Here is an 11315-nt window from a genome sequence, read left to right on the forward strand (position 1 = left end):
TCCTCCGTCCATGGGATTTTCCAGGCAAGAGTACTGGAGTGGGGTGCCATTGCCTTCTCTGCAAGTTCTATCTATTTTACCCCAAATACGTGTTTCCATCCCTATTATCACCTGCCTTAGTTCTCCCTGTCATATCTTTCACCCGGTCTCAAATCTTTTTAATCTAGTATGCACACCTTAACAACACTGAATTCTGTAAAACTGCAAATCTTCCTCTCACGTCCCTGATCAAATGCCTGAAATAAACCTGCATTTTCTGTAGGATAGTGTCCAAATTCCTTAGCATGCCACAGTCTGAGGCCAGCTTACACTGTTCTATTTTAGCACACATTTCGCCCTCTAATTGCCAAAGTAATGCAGGCTTAATGCAGAAAATCTGGAAGGCAGAGAGACAAAGAGAGATTAAAACAAAATTACTCATAATTCCACCACCCAGAGGTGATTAGTGCTAACATTTTGGCTAACACTATCCTTTCCGTCTCTTTTATATCCATAGACACATGCAAATGCTATTTATTTTGTACTGAGCATTTCTGTCACTGGTCTATAGATTTTAATAACTGAAATTTAATGTATGCATAGTCTTCAATATATTTAAACACCTTAATCTACTTACATTGTTGAATTTTTTTGTCCAATTTTTCTTTTTTAATTTCATATCTCACTTGTCCTCCACAAACCTGTTAATAGTCTCATCAAGCAGCTTATTGTTTTAATAACATTCTTGTCCCCATGTTCTTCTGGTCCTCAGTGCCTTTTTATACTATGGCCTGAACGGCTTCCTCTTCTCATGTCTCCTTCTTCACTCCCTGAAAAGCTCGTATTTATCTTTCGAGGCTGAGTTTAAAAGCTCCGTCCTCTGTGAAGCTCCCTGATTGCCCCAGGCTGGGTTGATCCTCCTCTGGGCTCCTGTAATACTGTGTACTCACCTCTGCTCCAGTGTTTAGCACGGTATTTTGGGCTGTTTACTTTTCATAAGACTGTCTCACCACAGAGCTTGGGGAAGGCAGGGACTTATCTTTATTTATTTTTATCTCAGACAACATGAAAGTGTACTAGAGTACATTCTGGGTGCTCAATAAAGTTTATTGTAGTAATGAATGAATGATTATAGTTTCTGTTGAAGAAACTGGAGAGTTAATTCTTTTCACATAGAAAAAGAAAGAGTACATGATGGTAGTGATTGGAGGGAAAGAAAAAACTCACCAGCTATGAGTGAATCAAACAGATGTGCCTACTCAGAGAGTGAGTACACCAAACGGTATTTTGTATCACTAAACCTTGTGTCCTTATTGCCTTTATAACATTCTAGGTAATTGAATGGGTAGAAGGCAATCTTTAAAATACAAAATAGTATAAAGTTATTACAACTATAAGAAATAAAATGTGGTCCACCCCCCTTGTGAAGTGATTACTGTTAGTCTTCAGGTTTGAGGTTTTAATGACTGTTCTCTTCTACTTGTTAGACTTTTAAACTTGCATAAGTAACTTCTCAGATCAACAGCTTGCTCCTGTAAAATGGAAATAATAATAATTGCTTCATAGGTCATTGGGAAGGTTATGTAAGATAACATATATAAAAGCCTGGCACAATGCCTAGTTCAGCATAAGGAAGCTGTTATGATCATGGATGAAACCAGTAGAATCAACTTGATGATTTCAAAAAGGCTTGCTCACTTTTTTCTTGTAAATAAATGGTTCACCACTCACATTTTCCTCCTATCCAATGTTGTAGTTTGAATTGTTAATGAAAATTGTGTTACAGCAATGTTAAAGATAATTTACAAATTATCCAGGTTTGCAACGTGTTTTATTTTTGGAGATTGCCTTCTGCTTATTTACCTGGATCACCCCTAGGAATAGTTTAAAGTGGGTTGGAACCTTTTGTGATGAGGTTGTTCCCAAGGGGCCAATCCAAAATAGACGAGAAAAATCTAGGGCTTACAGGTGACAGGATGGGTCTACATGTCTGGAGATGCAGATCCTCAAACATCAAAGTAGAGAGGAGTGTAGGAATTGGGGATGGGAAGTGGAAGAGTGGTGGGGGAGAGTGGGGGAGAGGAAGGATGAAATCTCAGCTAAAGATGAGTAGCATGGGATAAGGTGGGATTATATAGGATTGGGCTGGCAGATAGGTGGAGAAGAATGAAAATGTGTAGTGTTAGTCACTCAGTTGTGTCCGACTCTTTGGACCCCATCAGGCTTCTCGGTCCATGGGATTCTCCAGGCAAGAATACTGGAGTTGGTTGCCATTCTCTTCTCCAGGGGATCTTCCCCACCCAGAGATCAAACCCCAGTGTCCTGCATTGTAGGAAGATGCTTTCCCATCTGTGCCACCAAGAAGGCCTGGAGAAAAGAAGCCTAAGGATTACTGGGGACTAGTCTGTTGGAAATTTCACTGTTGCTTTTACATGTGGAGTCTTAAAGGGACATTGCTTTTTGGTCTATTTATATAGTGGTGAACATTACAGATAGAGTCTTTCAAGTTCTACTTTTAAAAAGACACCATTATGTTGTAAACACAGTTACATAGTCTTTGAAGATACAATTCTTAAAGTTACTACTTAAAGACACAGAAGAATATAGAGAAAAAGGAAAATAATCCTGTTACCCTAACATGACTACTATTACTTTGGTTAATTTTCTTCCAATCTGCAAAATGCATATAGGGCTTCACTTCTTTTTTTTTTTTTTTTTTTTTTTTTTGTGTAGTAAAGTTTTATTAAAGTATAAAGGAGATAGAGAAAGCTTCTGACATAGGCATCAGAAGGGGGCAGAAAGAATACCCGCTTGCTAGTGTTAACAATGAAGTTATATACTCTCCAGTGAATCCAAAGAATGTCTGGAGGTTGTAAAGACCTCATCAGACCTACTCCCATAATTTACATTTTAAGATAACACTGTCCTCAGGCAAGATACATCCTTGTAAAGACCAGGTCTACTTCCATAATTAACATTTTAAAATAACAGAAGGTTGAATCCAAAGACTGTCCTTAGGCAGGATACATTATTGGTATATAATCCTAAGGAATGTGGAGAAAGAAAAAAAGTTTGTCCTTTCTTCCTCCTTGAGAATTCCAGACCCCTCTCTCCTTGGGGACCCCTAGACTTCCTATCAACCTGCCTAGGAAATGACTCTCTCATTCCCCCCTTTTCTTTTAGGAGAATTATGTTGCCTAGGGAAAAGGGGCGTCGTTTTCGTTCCATAACTGCTTCCGAGCTGACAAGGGGCATTGTCCCTAAATTGGTGAGGCAACATATTCTCCTAATCCTCACATTGAGGATATCTGATCCAGGGGCCCCAAATAGTAGCTGGAGGAAGCTACAGCAGTAGCAAGAGTTTGAGCAACCATTTGTAACTTAAAAGCTTTCATGCTGCTAGAAACAAATCCAGTTATACAATTACAGATGTAGGGAGCAAACAGTAAAACCAAAACATTTAGAATCAAAATTAAAAGTCACATTATGTCATCAGGTACATCTGGGAGTAAAAATTAAAAAAAAAAAAAGTCACATTATGTCCATAGTTAAAGTGTAAAGTGTTGCACCAGTCCATTTTAGGGTTGGTAGATGTCATCAGATGAAGAAGAGGCATCGCGTGTGATTGTTGTCGAAGGTATTCACAGACTTGGAGAAAGTCTTTTCCGTGAAGTGGGGATGTCCACCACAGGAAGCCTTCCACTGATGAAGAGGGGAGTGCTCCGCAGACCCAGCAGTTAGACTGATTGTGGAATGCAGCATAGGAGTGAGCCCAGGACAGGAAGACATTGTCTTGAGGATCCAACGGCAGACTCAGGATTTTTGGAGTCAGCGGAAGTAGACTCACATAGATTATCAGGCCTATCCACTGCCCTTTGTTTAACTCTAGAGCTCGGGTCAGAGCCACAAGCTCCGCTAACTGAGCACTGGTTCCCTGGGGGAGAGATTTTGCTTCCAAAACCTGTTCAGCAGTCACCACGGCATAACCTGCTTTACGCTTTCCATCCCGAACAAAAGAACTGCCATCTGTAAATATTTCCATGTCAGGATTGTCTAATGGGGTATCCTTTAGATCCTCCCGAGCTGCATAGTTTAAAGTTAGGAATTGAGAACAATCGTGATCAGGTGTTTCATTTTCCTTCTCAGGAAGGAAAGTGGCAGGATTTAAATTTCCACAAACTTTAAGCTTAGTTACTGGTCCTTCTAACAATGACTGATACTTAAGAAGCCTACTGTCTGTCATCCAAATATTAACCTTAGAATTTAATATTCCACTCACATCATGAGAAGTCAGTACAGTAAGGTTTCGTCCATTAATTATTTTTAAAGCTTCAGGTGCTAATAAAGCCACTGCCCCAATTACTCTTAGGCAGTGGGGCCACCCACATGAAACTACATCTAATTTTCTGCTTAGATAAGCAATAGGTTGCTGGTGAGGCCCTCGGGGTTGTGTCAAAACTCCCAATGCCACACCTTTTCTTTCAGTGAAAAACAAATTAAATTCTGACCCTGTGGGCAAGCTCAGAGCTGGAGCTTGCAGTCTGAAGAACCTTAAAAGCCTTTTGAGATTCTGGAGACCAAAGCAGTTTGTCGGTTTGGGCCTGCTGAGTTTCAGCTATAAGTTTATATAAAGGCCGGGCAAGTTCTCCGTAACCCGGAATCCAAATGCGACAGGAACCTGTGATTCCCAAAAATCTTCTCAATTGTCTTAAAGTCATAGGTAGGGGGTGATTTAGTATAGGTTTAATTTTCTCAGGGCCTATGGCCCTAGTCCCTTCTGATATGATTAGGCCCAGATATCTAACCGATTGTTGACAAAGCTGAGCCTTTTCTCTTGATGCCTTGTAACCATAGTCTGCCAGAAAGTTTAAGAAATCTTCTGAGGCTCGCGAACAAGCTTCCTCTGTCTCAGCACAGAGCAAAATATCATCTACATATTGTAACACCACTGCTTCAGAGCTATTAAAGTTTTGTAAATCCCGTGACAAACTTTGTCCGAATCAGTGAGGACTGTCACGAAATCCCTGGGGCAAAACTGTCCAGGTTAACTGAGAAGCTGGCTGCGTAGGGTCTTCAAAGGCAAATAGGAATTGACTTTCTTCCGCCAAAGGCACTGAATAGAAGGCATCCTTTAAATCAATTACTGAGAAATATTTGTCCCGTTCAGGAATTTCAGACAATAGAGTATAAGGATTAGGCACCACGGGGTATAAAGGAACTACAGCCTCATTTATTATTCGTAAATCTTGAACTAGTCTCCATTTACCATTTGATTTCTTTATACCCAAAATAGGAGTGTTGCAAGGACTGTTACAGGGAATTAATAGTCCCTGCTCCTTTAAACTTTCGATGATGGGTTTTAACCCTTCTTTAACTTCAGGTTTCAGTGGATACTGCTTCTTATGTGGAAATACGTGTGGGTCTTTGAGCTTAACAACTACAGGAATAGCATTTTGTGTTCGACCCACAGATTTTTCATCAGCCCATACTCTAGGATTTACATTTTGTTTAACTAAAGGGAGAGAAAGGGAGGGCTCCATATTTATGAAAACAGAGGCATGGACCTTGCTCAGTATATCCCTTCCCAAAAGGGGTGAGGGAGATTCTGGCACAATCAGAAACTCGTGTGAAAACAGCACAGAATCCCAGTTGCAAGATAAAGAATAACTGAAATAATACCTTTTGGCTCGTCCAGACAGTCCCATTACGGAAGCGGATCGAGAAGAAAGTGGGCCAGGGGCTTCAGTAAGCACAGAATAAGTTGCCCCAGTATCTAAAAGGAAATCGACGGATTGGCCCCCCCACAACTATTAATACCCGAGGTTCCTCAGGTGTAATTAGGATGGGAGCTTGTGTGGGGACCCCCGGGCACCTTCAGTCCTGATTGTCTTGAGAGTCCGACCCTGGAGACCTACGCCTCTGGGGGCAGTCTCTCTTCCAGTGTGGTCCTTTGCAGACCAGACATGGAGCTGGGGGCGGCTTAGATGCCTGAGGGCAATCACGCTTGAGGTGCCCCTCCTTTCCACAGCAGTAGCAAGCCCATCCCTTTTCACCTGGGCCCCTCAGGCTGTTTAAGAACGTTTTTTCATAGCCACGGCGAAGGCTTCCGCCTTTTCCTTTGTCTTTTTTTGCCTTTCTTTCTTTTCCTCATATTCCCTACCATAATAGACTGTCTGAGCCAGTTGTAACAGAGTATCTAAAGACTGATTTGGTCCATATGCCTGTTTTAATAGCTTACTGCGGATATCTGGAGCCGACTGAGTGAGAAATCTATCATTTAAGATCACTTTTCCCTCTTCACTTTCGGGATCAATCTCAGTGAATCTGCGAAGGCCTTCTCTCAGTCTATCTAGGAATTTACCAGGAGCTTCCTTCTCCTCCTGTTCTATGTCTGCCAATTTGCCATAGTTTAAAGGCTTAGAATGCGCCTGCCTAAGTCCCTCAAGAATACATCTAACAAAATGACTCTGATCCCATCTTCCTTTAGCTGTGTTGTAGTCCCAGTCTGGTTCTATAGTTGGGACCGCCTGATTCCCAGTGGGGAGGGCCGCTATCTCATTCTCCCTCTTCCCTACTGATTCATTACCAAGCCATTCATCTCCACAAGCAACCGCTTTTCCCAAAACTCGAGTCTTTGACTCAGGAGTCAGTGTTTGTCCCAAGATATACATCACATCCTTCCAAGTGAGGTCATAAAGCAGAGTAACACCTTTAAAAGCTCTGATATATTTTTCTGGGTCCTCTAAATAGTCTCCCAGATCCTCCTTGATTCTTTGTATTTCTTGATAAGAAAAAGGCTTATTAACTCTCACAGACTGATTATTTCTCCCGGTGGGTGTTTTCATAAAGAGGCAACAGCTTGTGTGGCTGTTCCTCAGTCTCTCTGGCTGCTCTGCGCATATGATCCCAGGGATAGATTGGAGAAACCTGTTTCTCCTCTTCTCTTTGTCTCCTGTCCTCCATCTCATCTCTTACTTCGATGGTCTGAGTTTCTACTGAAACCAGAGTAGTCTGAAGTCATACTGAGACAGGAGTTGTTTGGACCTCCATGTGGGCAGTTTGAATCTCAGTTTGGATTCCCAGGTATGGGGGCAAAGTAAGAGGACAGGAGGGAGCTGAAGGTTTCACGCCCAAATCTATACCCTTAGGACATAAGTCTGGCATATTTCGCAGAGAGAAACAGGGCAACACGTATGCTACTTCTACCCATTTCCCTTGTTCCTTACAGAACCGGTCTAATTGTAGAACAGTATTATACTTAAGAGACCCTCCAACTGGCCACCGTTCGTCGTCCTCCAATGGATACCGTGGCCATGCAGTATCACATAGGAAGACCAGGTGTGTCTTCTTTAAGCCCTGGGGATCAAATCTATCCCAGTTTTTCAGGATACAGTTCAAAGGAGTGAGGCTGGAATTGTTAGCTCCCATCTGTAAGAGAGAAGAAAAGCGACCAGCGCCATTTTTCTACCGGAGGCGTCCCTCCCTGCTCTAGATGGGGGTGTAGACAGACGTTACACCAAAAGCTTTTCCTTCCTGGTCAGACTTAGTCTGTCCCTTACCGACGCAGGCGCCGTACTCGTCCCTCCCGGTTCTACCACCGAGATGGGGTGGGGATGTACCAGGGGTAGACTTGATAGCATCCCTACTTGACGTCCAGCTCTTCACCCTTCACCTTGCTTGCCTCTGATGTCACCCGGGGTGAATCAGAGTAACCTTCCGGAATGCCTCCCAAGCTAAGACCATTGTGGGAAACATTCGTCACCTGAGTGCCTGTGCACGACCCTGAGTATTTCCTGACCACAATAAGACCAACGCGAACATAAAACTGAGATGTTCTTTCCAAGCATGACCACACCAGTATAACAGCCTCCTCTGATCCACTAAGAGCCGGCATTACCAAAGAAAAAAACCCATCGCAGTCCCAATCTGAGTAACCTTTAACCTCAGAGATGTTCTGGGAGCTAGAGCTCCATCTAGCTTACGAACTTTCGATTCCTAGCGAGGCTAGACACTTTCTTGACTACCAATTCAAGTTTGGGACCTAAGCCACAGTACACAGTAACAGTATAGATCACAAGTCCCTTGAAAGTCTATGATCCGATAGATTAGGTTAGTACTTCTAATTCCCAAGGAGTTATGAAATGGTCAAAGAGACCGAAAAGTTTGACCGAGAAAGGAGAGTTCGGTCCACACGCTTTGCCCATTTCTGGTCGGTTCCCGAAGGAGACATTGGGTGCCTCTTGGCATTGGCAGGTCGGTATAACACCCCGACAGGTTTCTGCCATAAGCAGTATGAGATCACCGTGGAACCGCAGAGCAGGGCTCCTTACTTGTTTCACGCAGGGCATGCCATTCATTCACACAAGCACACGGTAGAGTTAGTAAAGCACGGCAGAAAACGTGTTCGCTAAGAGAACAAAGAACTAAAGCTCCAAGCATCCTTACCTTGTCCTGAAGGATCCCGGATGAGCCCCTAAGATGAAAGGTTATTGTTGAATCACGCGAATACACCGGGATTCTTGGCCCCCGGAGGAGAAGAATTCAATCCGGGGCCAGAGACGAGGCTTGATCGCTCAGAGCTTTTGTGTAGTAAAGTTTTATTAAAGTATAAAGGAGATAGAGAAAGCTTCTGACATAGGCATCAGAAGGGGGCAGAAAGAATACCCCTTCACTTCTTGATTTATTGACAAATTTAAACTATAGTATAGTCATAATTCTGATATATACAGTTTTGTGCCCTGCTTCTTTCCTACTTGACATTTTAGGATTTTCATTTCATTGCATGTGCCTGCTTGGAGAGGCTGGAATTAGATTCCCTTTCAGAGATCTTGGCTTAAAAAATTTGGGCAAGCTGATTCTCAGTTCTTTGAGACTAGATGAAATGGAGAAACTTGGAGTGTTAGAGAGGGCTTGTGTGGTTTCTCATCACAGGATTCCACTTGAACTGGCTTAGGCAAAAATGGAAGTGGTTGAATGATACTAGGAGTCTTCCATGGATTTTAAGGGCTGGGGTAAGGTGGCTTAAGGGCTTCCCTGGTGACTCAGTGGTACAGAATCTGCCTGCAGTGCAGGAGACCCGGATTTGATCCCTGGGTTGGGAAGATCTCCTGGAGGAGGGCATGGCAACCCACTCCAGTACTCTTGTCTGGAGAATTCCATGGATGGAGGAGCCTGGCAGCAGTCCACAGGGTTGCACAGAGTCGGACACGACTGAAAGCAGCAGCAGCAAGGTGGGATAAACGTCAGGTCCCCGACTGTTGCTGTAGGGAAAATAGGAAGCCCTCTCTCTCTGCCTTTCATTTCTTTCTTTCTTTCTTTCTTTTTTTTCCTGGCACGTGTTCCCCATTCTTGTCTCTTGCTGCAGGCTGGCTTTCTCTATTCCTTGTACAAATGGTTGAAAATAGCCTCTGTAAGCAGTTCCAGTGTTTATATGTCCTCTAGTCAAGAGAGAAGACAGACTGAGCAAGAATCTCTAACTTCTAAAACCAGATTCCCAGGGACAGGGACTTTTTGGCCAAATTTGTGTCAGGTGTACACTCTTGATTGTCTTGACTGTGGGCGTCCGGGACGGGGTCAATCTCTGCCATCCTGGCTGCCAGAGGCTTTCTCCTGTAATCCTACTGACTGTAGGGCAAGAAGTAGTTTCCAGAGAAAAGAAGGGTTTGTCTGGACAGTCAACTTAATAGCGTTTTGGTTCACAGAGCTTTGCACAAAGAATTTTTTCATATTAAATCATAGGCTTCAATCAAGATCCAATCTTTTCTATTTTCTAGTTTTGATAGTCCTTAGAATGTGCCTACATAATACATAGTGAGGTTATAGATAGTGTATTCCTACAAACTGAGAAAATCCAAGTGTTTGTTTAGAGTGTAAGTCACTAGGGAGTTCTGTTTAAAAGTATTCAACCAGCACTGCTGCTGCTGCTGCTGCTGCTGCTAAGTCACTTCAGTCATGTCCAACTCTGTGCGACCCCATAGACGGCAGCCCACCAGGCTCCACCATCCCTGGGATTCTCCAGGCAAGAACACTGGAGTGGGTTGCCATTTCCTTCTCCAATGCATGAAAGTGAAAAGTGAAAGTGAAGTCGCTCAGTCGTGTCCGACTCTTCAAGACCTCATGGACTGCAGCCTACCAGGCTCCTCCGTCCATGGGATTTTCCAGGCAAGAGTACTGGAGTGGGACTGCTTATTAAGTTTTATTGAAGTGCTGCTGGTTATATCACATTTGGAAGACATTTTTCTTTTTCTCAGTCAGATAGGGCAAAACATCAGTTCCTTCAGACTCAAGGTATAGTAACTGAAGATGACATTTAACATTGTATATTTTAAACAGGGAATGAAAATTACACTATTCTGCAGTCTGGGAATTTCTATATTTAGTTCTGCGTTAATGCCAAGATGGCACTAGTGGAGGTCAATAATGGTTTTATGGTCCTGAAAACTGGACGTACAAGAATTCTTTATCTCTTGTGAAGCTTAGATCTTAGATTCTAAGGGTGTTAGAGTTTGCACGTTTTTGCTGCTGATGCCTTGCTCCACGTCATGCGTACGTATCTTGCATTTTTGATTCATACCCACATTTAATATAGGCATCCTAGAGGAAAGATCCAGGTCAAGTGAGCTGGGAACCATTTGGAGCACCATCTTTCCTGGAGCTATGGTGGCAGATGAAGAAATGAATTATTATTTCCCAGGGACAGGCTAGAACAAATACATTTAATATTTAGAAGCTATGAAATTTTAATTTCTCTGTAATTAAAAAAAATAGGGAGGGCCTCAAATGTAGCCTCTTGCTTTCTCCTTTCTTGTCCACATCACAGACCAGTCATTGTGATCTTTTAGAAACTTTAATTGGATCATGCCATTCCTCCAGTTAAAGTCTTCAGTGGCTTCTCATATTTCTTTGGAAAACTATAAAAGCCTAAACCGGGCCTACAGGGTCCTTATGTGGTTTGGTTCTTCCGATGGCACCACTCTTCCATGTACTCTTGATGCTTTGGTCATACTGGCACGTTCTCCAGGTCCTTTCTTCCTCCAGGCTGATGTACAAGCACATCCCTCTTCCTAGTGCGGTTACCTGGCTGGCTCCTCATCATCATTCAGGTCTTGTAATAAGTGCTACTGCCTCAGGGAGGCCTTTGCAGCTTTGCACCTTTCTCATCTCATGTAATTTTCCTTTACAGCACTTACTGCAAACTGTGGTTACAATTTATGTTGATTCTTGTGACTGTTCGGTTTCTTTCCTGCCTGCTAACTCTCTTAGCTCCACAAAGGAAGGGCTGAATCCGTTTAGGTCAGCACTAGGTACTCATCATAGAGGACCTGGATATTCCATAA

The 11315-nt window shown here is 42.9% G+C and overlaps 1 long non-coding RNA gene across 1 annotated transcript; it reads right to left on the reverse strand.

The window, feature by feature from the left end:
- Positions 1–5187: 5187 nt before the first annotated feature.
- On the reverse strand, positions 5188–8640 carry LOC147364278 (uncharacterized). Its single transcript, XR_015133644.1, has 2 exons — positions 8425–8640; positions 5188–7407 (listed from the first exon to the last, which is right to left on the reverse strand). It is a non-coding gene; the product is annotated as an uncharacterized LOC147364278 (long non-coding RNA).
- Between the last annotated feature and the right edge of the window lie 2675 nt (positions 8641–11315).

The sequence above is a fragment of the Bos grunniens genome, chromosome 10, assembly GCF_055505025.1.
Source record: "Bos grunniens cultivar Pamir isolate PY7600 chromosome 10, Bosgru_T2T1.0, whole genome shotgun sequence".
NCBI lineage: Eukaryota > Metazoa > Chordata > Mammalia > Artiodactyla > Bovidae > Bos > Bos grunniens.